This window comes from Neomonachus schauinslandi, chromosome 8 (assembly GCF_002201575.2).
Source record: "Neomonachus schauinslandi chromosome 8, ASM220157v2, whole genome shotgun sequence".
NCBI lineage: Eukaryota > Metazoa > Chordata > Mammalia > Carnivora > Phocidae > Neomonachus > Neomonachus schauinslandi.
In genome coordinates, this window is record NC_058410.1 from 18,409,992 (window position 1) to 18,423,723 (window position 13,732).

Sequence of the window (13,732 nt, forward strand, 5' to 3'; positions counted from 1 at the left end):
GAAGGAAGTGAAATCTCATCTCCATGCACAGCCATATGCAATACACGAAATGAAGGACATTGTTCCCTATTTAATTTTTTCACCCCAATAATTGATAAATTCTCTGAATCTATTACCTCCATATTTGCATTAATTATATTTATTCTTTAAAAAGAAAATCATATGAAACTCAATATTCTCTGAGTTTCCCTTACCCCCAGGTGACATGAGCTTTGGAAACCCGGTCTTACTGGTCACCCACGACCCCAGGGCAGAGAATGTGGCACATTCTCCACAAGAGTGGTTCCTCTGTTGAGGTGCTCTCCTCCACTCAGCAGGGATGGGGATGGGGTCACCACACTCAGCCTACAGCAGCTGAATCTCCATAATGTGTCCCAGACCTAACTTTCTGGATGAGATCGACATTTCCACGTGAAAGAAAGGAGCTGAGAATTTTTAGATTCTGCAAACACCATCTACCTACAGAGCAATAACCATGAAGAAAATACTGAAGACAGAGAAATAAAAAGAGAATGCCCATTCTGACAAAAGGCAAGGAAAAAAAAAGAAGGTAAGCACAGGTCCTTAGGACTGATCAGTGATACTGGTGATAAATGCCTGTTTTACTATAAGATTCTATTTTTTGCCATAACTCGCTCTACATGCAATCCAAGACACAATTAAATCCTACCATCATAAACTTTGCTTCTGCCATTTATAAATAAATAACAAAATTATTCAATAGAATTCTCATCTTTTAAAAGGACTACTCAGCATGAGTCAGCTGGGCTTTGGTCTCGGCCACATGCCTTCTAAAAGGGAGAGGATCATTTTGTCACCACTGCCATGGGTAGGCTTAGAAATCTGTAGCTCTATTTTCAAACTGCTGACTTAAGCAAAACCACGTCAAACCAAGAGAGGACTTGGATTTTATATGTAGCTGATTAAATAACATTGACTATTTTATTACCCATGCACTTAAGTTTTTTTTAAACTGGGAAAATAAAATACTTGAAGTTTGGCTTAAAACCAAATTTTAAACAAGCCATTTTCCTAACAGGCACAACCCCAGAGATCAGAAGTTAATTCTGATAATTCCTTAGAACTAGAATACCCTCTTAGTGACATGACAAGCTAAGACTCAGTCACCTAGAGGCCGTACAAAATATAGGACTGTATTAAGGACCGCAGTTGCTGCATGGCTGGCCCCCAATAGATAGAGGCCTTCTGCCTTTCATGGAACCTGGCCTAGTCTCCCCCATGGTTCCCCAAGGGATGATGCTAACGCTTGGCTGGCTTTTCATTTTGGTCTCTCAAGAAAAAAGCCTCTTCTTTCAGAAAATATTCAAGGTTGCTGGGGGAAAATTGAGAATCAAATCTTTATTTCTATTTTCCTGCTTGCATTTTCTATTTCACCAAAATGTGACCAAAATAGGGCATAAAATTCTCACAATAAAATATTATCTAAGTGATACCACTCTTGTCTGGTGTGGTAGCTAAGTGCTAAGGAATGGAAAGTCAGTAGGCTAAGTCCTACAGTCCAATGATTTAGAAGTAGCTTGGATATACATACCTTTATGCATGTATAATGGAAAGGAAGGATAAGTCCTAGATAGAGATGCAAGTAAAATACAAAAACACACTTAAATACAGGATGTCTAAGGTTGTAGTCCTCAATGTCTTAACCACAAGGAAGATGAATAATTTAACCCTTATCTTCATTCCAGTAATGGCAATATGAGGATGGGGCAAATTGTCCAATTTTTTGTGCAGTACTGTGTGGTGAAAAGAGTAAGGATTTTTTTTTTTCTTTTTAGTCGGAATACTAACCAAACTAAATTCTGAAACAAAGTGCTTATGTTCTCGGAGTCTTGTTTTCTTCATCTTTAAGTTCTTCTCTATATTAAGCAGCTAGGGTTCTTATAATAAAATACTATAGACTGGGTGGCTTAAACAATGGAAATTTATTTCTCATGGTTCTGGAGACTGGGAAATCCTAAAATGAGGTGTCACGGATTACATTCCTGGTGAAGGCTCTCTTCCTGCTTACAGAAGGCACCTTCGCTCTGTGTCCTCTCTGAGGGTGCAGGGCCCCATGCTCAACCTCACTGAAATCTGAGTACCTCCCAAAGGCTCCAGCTCCAAATCCCATAGCACCAGGCAGGGGTTAGGGCTTCCACATAAGAATTTGTAGGGAGGGGACAGAGTTCAGCATATAGCATTTTCAGAGTAGCTGAGAGGATGACACAGTGCTTGGCTGGGAAGGATCTCAAAAGCTGGGCAAGTTGGGGGTGGGTTGCAAAAAAAACCCAACAAGTAAAGCAACAGGGAAAAGGAAATGTGGGCCAGAAGCCAACAATCATCTAGAAGGATCTAATTAAAAGGTACAAGTCAGGCAGAAGTTTAGAAATGATGAAGCACGCATGACTAGAGGTCAGAGAACAACAGGGCAGCAGAGTCCCAGCAGACGGGGGGGTGAGATTGGGGGGAAAGTAGTCCCCAGAGTTGGGGCCATGAGTCAAACAGGCACATGGGATCACACCAACAGATCACAACCCAGGCAACTCATATCTCCAATTTTACTTTCACTCTGACAGGCACCAGTGATGGGGGTTCTTTGTGACTAGAAGTGGTAGCAAATTACTTACCATGAATGTGGTGGTGGGGGTAGGGAGGGAGGCTCATTTTATATGTTTTCTCATTAATGAATAAGAAGCAGTCGACCCAAGCCCCGGTGTCTACCCTTACACTGGAGTGGCTTCCTCTTGGTGTTCCTAACTGTCACTAGAGCTTCAGTTATCATCTTGCCCACGGAGGTCTTATTAGTGTAAGCATACCCCACTGACACACCCACCAGCAGACTGAACAGTCTGGAAGGACCAGTGTGTAGGTACCATTTCTGTCACTGTCTTCCTGTGGATGGGGCTCCATTCCAGGCACAATCATGACTCTTCCTGGTTTGTCCCCTTGGCTGCTGTCATGTCCCTATGACGCAGATACTCTCTCGCTTGCTGTGGTCCCCAGATGAATGCTGCGGTTGCCCTGATCCAGCTGATCATAAGGAAGAATCCGAGGCTGTGCAGTATGCTACCCAATAGTACTGCAGGTCCATTCTTCCCTGGTGAATTCCAGAACTTTACATAGATTTGTTACCTTTTATCTTTTATCTCCTCCCATTGATGGTGCTCCTCCGCCTGAGGCCAGAGAACTGGAAGAACTCTGGTATTTTTAATTTTGACCTATTTGCACGATTCCTGGCAAGAAATTCTAGAAATTTTTAGGTCCCAGTCAATACCCTTCCTTAGTTTCTGCTGTCACTGCTTGTACAGTGAAAGGAGGCTCCCACATTTCATCTGTGCATCTGTGTGTGTCTTTAGGATCTAATACAGAGCTGGGCACACAAGTTCAATGTTCGATAGATGCTTACCAGCTTGAAATAATACATCGATTTTGAGATTTTTTTTCTCTTCTTTTTTTCTCCTCACCATATGCATTATTATCATCCAACTTTCCCTATACTGGGTCTGTTCAAGTTCATTAATTATTATCATTTCAAATAAAGGAAGTTTGACTTTCATTCCCATAAGTTAATATAATAAATAAAACTTAGCAACATGAGTTTTATGTAAGAATAGCTAAGATCAGGTAGGGCAATAGTTGACATTGACAAAGACATCCACTGTTGATACTCATAATGGAAATGGAAGATCTTATGCCTGCACATGGGTATTTACAAGTGGCTACTGTTCATACTTCATGAATCTGGCCAGTAATGAATATTACCAGATGTACAAATCTAAATGAAAATTCCTCCTCAGGCAATGGAAACAAAAGCAAAATTAAACTATGGGGACTATGCCAAAATAAAAAGCTTTGGCACAGTGAAGGAAACTATCAACAAAATAACAAGGCAACTGACTGAATGGGAGAAGATATTTGCAAATGATATATCTGATAGGGGGTTACTATCCAAAATACATGAAGAACTTGTACAAGTCAACACCAAAAAAACCCCCAGTTAATCCAACTAAAAAATGGGCAGAGAACCTGAATAGACATTTTTCCAAAGAAGATATATAGGTGGCCAACAGACACATGAAAAGAGGCTCAACATCGCTAATCATCAGGAAAATGCAAATCAAGATCACAATGAGATCACAAAGAAAGAGCAAGTATTGGCGAGGATGTGGAGAAAAAGAAAACCTTGTGCACTGTTGGTGGGAATGCAAATTGGTGCAGCCTCTGTGGAAAACAGTATGGAGGTTCCTCAAAAAATTAAAAAATAGAATTACCATATGATCCAGTAATTCTACTACTGGGTATTTGCCCAAAGAAAACAAAAATGAAAACACTAATTTGAAAAGATACATCACCCCTATGTTTATTGCAGCATTATTTACAATAGCCAAGATATGGAAGCAAACCAAGTGTCCATCTATAGATGAATGGATAAAGAAGAGGTGGTAGACACACACGTGTGCTTGCACACACACACATATGCAGAGGAGTATTATGCAGCCATAAAAAGGGATGCAATCTTGCCATTTGCAACAACGTGGATGGACCTAGAGAGTATGATGCTAAGCGAAATAAGTCAGACAAAAACATATACCATATGATTGCACTCATGTGGAATTTAAGAAAACAGATGAATAAAGAAAAAAAGACAAACAAAAAAACAGACTTTTTTTTTTTTAAGATTTTATTCATTATTTGACAGAGAGAGACACAGCAAGAGAGGGAACACAAGCAGGGGGAGTGGGAGAGGGAGAAGCAGGCTTCCCGCTGAGCAGAGAGCCTGATGTGGGGCTCGATCACAGGACCCTGGGATCATGACCCGAGCCGAAGGCAGACGCTTAATGACTGAGTCACCCAGGTGCCCCCCAAAAACAGACTCTTAAATTCACAGAACTGTGGCTGCCAGAGGGAAGATGGAGGGGGGATGGATGAAGTAGACAAAGACAATTGAGCGTACACTTATCCTCATGAGCACTGAGTAATGTATAGAATTGTAGAATCACTGTATTGTATACCTGAAACTAATATAACATTGTGTGTTAATTATAAATTTAAAAAATCATAAAATAAAAAAATAAATATGAAACATTAAATTTCAACAGAAACCATAGCTGCCTTATAAAGTAGATTGAGGTGAGAACAAACACCTTTACTTCAATTTTCTCTCTTGTATGGCTAGATACAAAAAATAAATGCTTAAAAAATTTTTGTTGAATGATATCTTGAATGAGGAGAAATCAGGTGCATTTACGAAATTAAAGGTACACAAAACCCATAGCTTTTTGCCATTAATAAAAAGTAACTAATGTATTTGAGGACTTGTGTTAAATATCCAGTATCATGATATGTACTTTATAGTCCTGATCTTATTTAATCTTCACATGAAGAGTTTGAAAGGAGTGGAACAATTTTTCTCTTACAGATATTGAAATTGTACTAAGAAAGTCTGAATAAGTGACCCAGTGTAATGTGGCTGAAAAGTAGCAGTACTAAATTTAAATCCAAATATTTCCAACTCACTATTACAATAGGTTGCTAATTAATTTTCATTTGCTTCCCAAAAAAATTACCGGAAGCACACACATTAGTGAACATTTCTTTTAACAAGTATCACACAAGTAAGTACTAAAGATGTTACATTGATATAATTGGCATAGAAAGTGCTAAAATGACAAGCGATTGACACTTCTTTGCAATAAGCTTCACCTAAAAGGATAAAAGGGAAAGACTGAAGAGTAGGATTAAACTCCACTGAGGTCTAGGTTTTAGTTCCTTTAAGATTGCAAGCATTCTATTTAATTTTCTATGTGTATTCTTGGAAAGATTATTTGAACTCACCATAGGTAGTTCCTGAATGCACGTTTTTAATCTCAGCATCTGTTTATAACAATTCTTTCTTTTTCATTTGGCTCTAATCAAAGATGCCATTCAAGGTCTAGGATTTTGTAGGGACATAAGAGTATTTATTTATATGCTGGGAGCAATCCAGTTTTTGAACAGCCGGCAAAGCAGCTTAATATCTCAACCAATCATTTTAAGCTCTCAGAAAATTCCACCTTCTACCATGCTGTTAAAGAGTAATATAATGCTCCTCAGCCCAGAAAACAGGACACTCTCGCCCCACCACTTTTTTCTCTCTTTTTTGATTTTTGAGTTTTTCGGCAGAGCTTCAAACCATTTTATTACTGTCTGACAGATCATTGGCTGTGGGAGATCAGGATTACGCAAATGCAACTTTGATATTAGATTGTCTGACAGTAAAACATTGGTTTACTCAACAAACAATTGTTATGAGCCTTCTTCTTTGTATAGTTAAGTTCTGGGAAAAAAACAAAGATGAGGAAGCCAGTCCATTCTGGAGGAGCTCCCATGAGGAGACCGAAATACACAAACGTCTTTAAAATAAAAAATGGCGAATATGAGAGTGGACCCATGACCGATGGGCTGAGGCGGAACAGAGCCGTGGGTGCCGCTCCACCTAGGACTCAGGAAATGCTTGCCTAGGGAAGTGACACTTGAGTGGGAACCTGAAGGAAAAAGTCTGCAAGTCAGAAGGAGTGAGAGCTTGAGGAGCCACAGGAACGAAAGGATGGAGGTGTAAAAGGACGCAGGAAGCTGGGTGTGGAAGGAGGGTGGGTGCCCGGGACTGAGGTAGAAGGCTAGCTTGGGTAACAAAGGCTAGAGGCAGGTCGTAAAGAGAGGCAGTGTGTATAGTGGACTTGTATTTGGGCTCCAGAGTCAGACAACATGGGTTCATTACCCGACTTGGTTACTCGCTGGCTCTGTGTCTTTGGGCACACTGCTTCACAAATCTAGCAGCTATCTCATCCACAGAGTGGAGGTGAGTAATGCACTCACTCCACGGGGTTGTGACAAAGATTGCACGGGATTATAAACATAAAACATGCAGTCTAGCACACTTTAGGATTATCTTCTTTTAAATGTTATATGCCTTGAGGCACAGGCATGTGGACAGTGGCGGCTGATGAAGATTTTTAATAATAAATGTAAGCACGTGCTAAAACTCATCAAACTATATAAAATGTGCATTTCACCGTATGTAAATTATACTTCAATAAATAAGTCAGTAAATGTTAACACATGAATATATTCTGAATACTTCTTTTCTCTATACAATCTAATATTTGATTCTCCTTTCTGTCTGTGATATATATACACACCTACGTAAGCTACAGCACGAATTGTCATATAGATTGTGGTGCTCACACATCTTTGACTTTCTTCTACCAAAATCAATCATTTAAAAGGTCCTGATCATTCCACTTTCAAAACATGTCCCCAGTTCATCTCTTCACGTCTGTACTTACTATGTTCAACCATCATCACCTCTCACCTGGACATGACATTGGTCTCCTACCCAATGTCCCTGCCTCTGGTATCCTCCTCTATACTAAAGCCTTATCTTTCAATTCCAATGTGTTTATACAAGTCTGTTGTGGACATATGTTCTCCTTTTTCTTTTTGGTGAATACCTAGATGTGGACTTGGTGAGTCATAGATTAGATTAATGCATCTTTAATTTTATAAGAAACTGCCAAACTGCTTTCCAAATTGGCTGAATCTGTTTACGTTACTGTGGGTAATTTATGAGAGTTTCAGTTGCTCCTGTGCTACCCACTGTCCAAAGTCTAAAAACAGTTGCTTCATATGGGATTCCCGGCACTGGCCATGCTGGGCCAAGGCTACTCCTCCCAAAGATCAGCCCCACCACTTTTGGGAAGCTTCTTTATTTTCCTTCCATCCACACCAGCACTGACTAACACCTATCCCACTGGGGGCTGTGGTTCCTTTTCAGGGGTTCCAGAGCTGGTTCCAGTTCTTACCTCTGTCACCGCTAATAATACATTCAATCTCTTTTTATTTTTTTTCCTACCCCTGAATATGAACTCCTTGAAGTGTTTGTCCCTTGTAGGCCCAGTACCTGTCGGACTGCAGGGCCCAGGTTCTAGAAGGCACTCAAAATGTAGCTGTTAAATGAGTAAAGTCACTGAAATGATTTAATAGTGAGACAATTAGGGTTCCATAAAAATAAAGACATTTCTTTGCTGTGCACTGTCTGTTTTGTCAGAATTTTTAATCATGGTAGGATACATGAACAATATTAGCACTTGTACTGCATCCAGATTCAATTTTAATGTAATTTAAAGGAGTGCCATATGTGGGGGAACAAGTTTTTTTTCCAAAAATTATGTTAAGAACATTGTCGTTCTTTAATCTCAGTTATATATACATATGTATATATGTATAGTGAAACACATGCTGGATGCCAAAGAAATACAATATTAAAATCAAATAATTAAATAAGTTTACTTATAAGCATTTTTACATTTCCCTATTGATAAATTTCAATTCAATCAGATAAAAACTTGGATAAAAGAATAGTTACTTTTTTTTTATGAAAATAAAGGTAGCTGGGTGCCTGGGTGGCTCAGTGGTTAAACAATTGCCTTCAGCTCAGGTCATGATCCTGGAGTCCCAGGATTGAGTCCTGCATTGGGCTCCCGGCTCAGCAGGGAGCCTGCTTCTCCCTCTGACCCTCCTCCCTCTCATGCTCTCTCTCAAATAAATAAATAAAATCTTTAAAAAAAAAGTAAAGAAAGGTAGCTATTACAAAAATGTATATATTTTACTTATAATCCCCCATTAATAGGTTGTAAACATTACTTATGCATTTGATAAATTGTGAGGACTATCATTATTATTAATGCTATTTTTAAAACGCTAACATCTCATTAGGCTTTTAAAACTAAACATTAAACCAATAACAGTGTTATTTCACAATATCTGACAAAAATCTTTTTAGATCTCTTAAAAATAAAAGAATGTGATACGTAGTATGTGTTAATTCATTTTATAATGAGTCATGTTACAATAGTTTTCTGGTGAAAACACTTATTTATTATATAGACTATATTAATTATCCAATGGTACCACTCAGTGTAGGGTCTTAACCTTCCAGAAAGGAACTGTAAGAGAACATCCTCCTGACTTCACTGACTTGGCTGTTCTTAGCGTTAGTGTCAGCATGAGAGCCAAGTCCCAAGTAAGCCCAAGAATGACTTATGGAAAAGGTGGCTCTTTGCAGGCTATAATACCTAAGGATACTGGAAGAAATCTTGCATATGTGTTCTTTCTAGGTTATTCTGTGGCTTGTGGACATTTGATTTTTATGCTGTGTCTTATCCTGCTTAAACATATCACACAAACTTGATTGTCAAACATTCAATAGAAAAATCTATAAAAGTTCTCAATATTGTTTTCAAACTTTATGATATTTAAAAGTATGCATTTATATAGTCACAAAGTTGTGCTTTTAATGAAAATTTAATACTTTCTCAAAATCCATTAACTTTAACATCACAGATGTTTAATGTATCCTAGGGTGAAATTAAATGCACTTATATGGCAGTAGGGCTTTTTATACAATGCAGTATTATGCATTAAAAGTGTATAATGTTAAGCAATACTTAAACAATAAATCTTGCACCAGACTATTATGTGAGGTTAAAGTGTGCACAACGTTTTTTCTTTTTCCCCAAATGAGAAAATCAGTTAACTATAAGAATGAGTAGCATTTATTCAACACTTTTTAAGCTCTAAGCATATTTAATTCTTTATTTAACTCTCCCAACAATCCTGGGTGTAGATATTATAACATTGTAGAGTGAGGTGTTTATCAAAGAAAAATAAGAGGATTAAAATATTTAAATATTCAAATTTATGCATTCAAATAAGCATTATCCATTAAACAAAACACCGGGGGAGCACAAATACATTCTTTCCAATAGTGTTGTAATTGTTCAAATATTCTGAGGGCAAATATCTTCACAGAAGAGGCAAATTTTTAAGAATGAATTTGAATTTTTGAAATGGTAAACAACTACTGAGAGCCGAGTAAATAACTGAGGAAAGGATCATGACCAGTAAGCTATTCTGTAGATATCAACGAACTGACTAAAATTTACATGGAGAGGCAAAGGAACTAGAATAACCAACACAATACTGAAGAAGAACAAAGTTGGAGAACTCCCACTATCCAAGATTTCCTGTAAAGTTACAGCAACCAAGACAATGTGGTATTGGAGAAAGAAGAGACAATGATACAGAATGGAGAGCTCCAAAACCTACATAAGTAGAGTCGATGTTTTGGGGGTTTTTTTTGGGGGGGGTACAAAATGTAAGTATTCAGCATTTTCAAAAAGGGTAAAAAATAAAATGGAAACAATCCAAATAGTAATACCTAAATACTTGTTTCTTTACACGTTCCACTATTTTTCATCCTTAAAATCCAGATATTAAAAAAGAGATCTATAAACACTGGTGTGGAGATTGGCTACACATGTATATCTATCTGTGTGTATATACATTTATTTTAACTAATGTCCATACTTTATTCAGATTTCCTTGATTTTGACCTAATGTCCATTTTCTATTCCAGGATTCCAATGTAAATGTAATGGGTTGGAAGTGTACAAATAAGCAAGAAGAGAAGGCTAGAATGATCCATATGGCAATAGGTTAGAGTAGCAGAGGTCACTTATGAACCTGTGTGAGCTTCATACACATATGGATACCTATATAGAAATTTTTATACTTATATGTATAAATACAGATTCCTATACACATGTATACTATTTTTTGCTTTGTCAGTGTTAGCGGAAGGCCTAGAAACAACACCCACAATAGCAACAAACATACCTAGTGCCCAGATCTTGTTTTCTAATGCCATTCTCTAATCGAAGGAACAGGGTTCCCTAGAGAAATGGATGATTCTAGGACTAGGGCAGAAAATACACAAGATAAGCCTAGAGCCTCTTATTTTGTCAGGAAGCAAGAAAGTACTGGAAAACAACAACAATCATAGGGGCACATCAAAGGGACATAAGCGTCAAATAAAAGCATTCCTGATGGCCAAAGCTGGAATAATTTGAGTAAGAAAGTAGTATTGGATTGTAACTTAAAGCTTAAAATAATATCTATGAGTCCATACTGATATAAACAAATGATTAAATAAATAAATGAGGGGAGGATAGACAAATCTCCCATGCAAAGAATTTCAAATAATTTATGTAGAAAATCTACCCACAAAGAGGAAGAGCATATCTCCCTCTGCTGAAGTGTGGGCTGTGCATAGTGACTTCCATCCAAAGACTGCAGTATGGGAAGGGGGTAAAGAGGAACTTTACAATGGAGAAACTTGATCAGACTGCCTCAGCCACGTGATCAAGGTCAACATCAACAATGATGAGTCCTGTTGATAAAATGTACCTTTGACAGAATTTGATGAAAATGAACCCCTCTGTGGTTTTAGTTCCAAAAACCCATAACCCCAGTTGACTCATGGGAAAGATATTAAACAAATCACAATGGAAAGATATTTTACAAAATACCTGACCAGTACCCCTCAAAACTTAAGGTCATCAAAAACAAGGCAAGTCTGAGAATATCATAGCCAAGAGGAGCCTAAAGAGATATGGTGGCTAAATATAATGTGGTATCCTGGATGGAATCCTGGAATGGAAATAGGACATTACATCAAAAAAACAAAAAACAAAAAACAAAAAACCCAAAAACCAAAAACCAAAACCAAAACTAAATAAAGTGTGGGCCTTTAATGTTAATGATAAGTATCAACATTTGTTCATTAATTGTAATAATAAGATGTTAGTAAGAAAGGAAATGGGTGGGGGACATTTGGAACATTTCTATTTTTAGTAAATCTAACGATATTCTAAAATAAAACATTGATTTAAAAAATTATCTCCCTAAAAATCAACTCTCAAAAATAAAAAATACAATATCTGGAAGAAAAACATAAATAAGAAGCATGCTCGTCTGTGTCCATGGTGGTGGTTTTTAATTCTTCCTGAATCAAAATTTATCAAAGAAATTGCAACTTGATGGCAGCATTATTACACCTCCATTAGTCAAGGACTAGTACTCATGTAGTACTTAACATCTGCTAGAACTGTTCCAAAAACTTCACACACATTCTTAATCCTTATGCTACATATACCATCTCTCTCTCACCAACATCCCCCCCTTTTCTTAAGAGAGGGGGAGAGAGACGTGGAGAGGGGCAGAAGGAGAGGGAGAGACAGAATCTTCAGCAGGCTCCATGCCAGCACGAAGTCTAGCATGGGGCTGGATCTCACAACCCTGAGATCATGACCCTAAGATCATGACCTGTGCCGAAATCAAGAGTTGGACGCTTACCCGACTGAGCCATCCAGGTGCCACTACATAAGCCATCTCTTGAAAGTGACTACACTGAATGGGAAAATCTCATTTTGAAAGTATACACGTAGACTCTTATCCCAAAAAGGCTAGACTCCTCTAGGTCTAAGCACTGGTGTATTTCCATATGTCAAAAAAAGTCTTTGTATTGAAAGCCACATTTTAAAACATCTAGCGTCTTCAAGGAATAAAAATTCCAAACACTTTATTAATTGTACAGCCAACTTCCATTTGTCTCCTAATATACCATTCAAGGTACATGTATATGATGTTTTATTCAAGAAAGAAATACGCCAAACTCTTCACTAAGTTCTCTTTTAGCATTTTATTGATGCTGGCAACTATCTCCAGTTGTCACCAGCTTTCCAAAATTATAAGGGCAATATACTTAACAATCCATAGGATTCTGTTTCAATGTAAACATTTTACCCTAAATATTTTGGAAACGAAAGATTAAGAATTATAAACCTTCAGGGCAGACATATGCTAGTTTAGTGTCTGTCATTTCCAATAAACCCACCCACACGACAAACTCAGCTGTTTGGGTTGACATCCAAGCACACTTTTGCAAATTACTATCCCATATTATAAGAAAAACCTTATTAACCATACATCCAATCTTTCTGTAACCCTTGATGTAAACCGAATTTGCTCTTTGATTGCTGATAAAGCACAAAATATACCTGTAAATGGTCAAATGAAGCTTAATAGTATGTTACTAGTGAACGTGCACTTAACTCATTTTGCTTTTACAATAAAAATCTTGCATTCAATAAGGACAATGAACACTGCATCCAAACTGTCAATGTATCCTTTCCAAATCTCCTTTTGGTGGAGGTACTCCATGTTTGAGCAGAGAAAAAAAATGTATTGCATTAGACAGAAACAAATATGAGGCTTTCATATATTTATCGCATGACATTTCATCTTAATACAAACTGGTCACAACAGCTATGGCAGAAAATTGCTCTTTGTTTGCTGGCACTCTGGGACGCCATCATTACTGACAAGATTGAGAAACCCGTCAATGACAATTCAGGACTCAGTCCAACTGTGGTATCCAAGTGAGGTATAAGTAGATTTTTTTAGGGCTCTCTTTGTGGATCTCTTTAATTCTTACTCATGTCCACTGGTCCTTGACATGCATGAAAATTCAGTGCAGTAAAGGCTTTATCTTAACTGAGTTCAATTTCAGAAATCATCAAAAAGTAAGCTTTATAAAATAATTCTTAGAAATCCCTTTGACCACTCCAGGTAAGAGAAATACACTTAGAAGTCTCTGTACCTGTCTATTTCAGAGGCGCCGTCCTCCTCCATCATGGAGGACATCTATTCTATTTGAAGTTAACGAGGCTTAATTCAGTTTCCAAGGGCAATTGGTAAGAATAAATTAACCACTTCATTGAGAGCTTTGTAACAAAACTCTATGATTAGAGCCCACACCACAAATGGTAGGTACTTTCTGTGGAAGTACAAA